This window comes from Lipotes vexillifer, unplaced genomic scaffold, assembly GCF_000442215.2.
Source record: "Lipotes vexillifer unplaced genomic scaffold, Lipotes_vexillifer_v1.1 scaffold168, whole genome shotgun sequence".
Classification (NCBI taxonomy): Eukaryota; Metazoa; Chordata; class Mammalia; order Artiodactyla; family Lipotidae; genus Lipotes; species Lipotes vexillifer.
The window spans coordinates 2,207,236-2,208,537 of NW_006773947.1; the positions used below are offsets into that span (position 1 = coordinate 2,207,236).

Genomic DNA, 1,302 nt, shown 5'->3' on the forward strand with positions numbered 1-1,302 from the left:
AGCCAGGAAACCTGGACTCTAATTACGCCTGTGACCCAGTTTGCTTGTTAATAAAGTGAGACTTGGGGCTGGGGAACCTTTCTGTTCTGAAAATCTCTGATTTCCATAAAATAGGGTGAAGAGCGTTATGCTTATTCCTGCTTTAAGGCCACAGAACTGAACCTGGGGCAAGAAAAAAAGGAAAAAAATGGGGATTTGGTCAAGGTTACGAGGGTCGGTGAGCACAGCCAGGAATAGAATCCCGGATCACTTGATTTCCAGCTTCCTGTTTCCCCACAGGGGCTCCTTGTGAGAGTGACTCAACGCCTTAATCAGCGCGGCCCAGGCTCCCATGACTGCAAGTGCAGACCTGTGCAAACTTTGTGGGTAGTTAGGCCAAACAGGCTGAAATATATATAGAGGAAACCTAATCCCTGTCCCTGGTCCTGCCCCAGGAATGTGGCTGTGACCTAATCGAATCTAATGAAATGAAGGCGCACATTTCTGTGAAATTTGGCCTTAGGTGCATTTAGTCAATTCAACCTGCTTCCAAGTACATCTGCCAAACATTTATGTAATACATGCTATGATCAGGGCACCTTATTTGGCTCTGTTGGGGAAATATGGAGAAGCCCAAGATTGGGCCCCTCCCTCTCAGGGCTCATGATCTGGGTGGGAGCCATACCCCAGCACCTATAATAGAGGTCAGATGGCAGTGTGGCACCCGACACCCTGGAGCTACAAAGGAGGAGGTATGTAGAGCTCCAAACCTCCGGATAGCCCCTGAGATGCTGTCCAGCCTCAGGCTCCCTTGGGAGGTGAGGGCTCTTTCAGACATCATTCCCAAAGTATAGCATCTATGTAGGTCACCCTGCTTTGGGGGACCTCTATTATGCCGCCCTCCCCTTTAGGTTCTTACCTTGAACCAAGGGGCCAGTCCAGACCCTCTGACTTCATACGGTGAGTGTTTCTTTGGAAGTGTTTTCCTAACAGTTTGTTCTGCTTGAAAAAATAGCTGAAGCTCTACCTTGGCAAGCACCACGCTCCAGAAGTAATACAGGAGGAAGCAGGAGATACTGTCCTCCAGATTTTTTTTTTTCTTTCATGATTTAGCCAGAGATCTCCCAAATTTCTATACCCACTCCCTGCCTCCAGGGAAATGATCTCTTCATAGCTCCTTAGCATAGTAGAGCTTAATGGGTTTTTAAATTTTGGGTATTTTTATCCAGAGATCACTAGAAAACAGAGATGAGATAGGGGTGTTGTGATAACTAAATATCGACTAATTTTTGTAAAGGTAGATACAAAATGTAACGGGAAAGA

At 46.5% G+C, this 1,302-nt stretch overlaps 1 protein-coding gene across 1 annotated transcript in view; it reads left to right on the plus strand.

Annotated features, from left to right (window-relative positions):
- SLC35D4 (solute carrier family 35 member D4) overlaps positions 1-1,302 on the plus strand; it is a 93,841-nt gene that overhangs the window by 61,230 nt on the left and 31,309 nt on the right. The gene's annotated exons all lie outside the window — the stretch shown is intronic.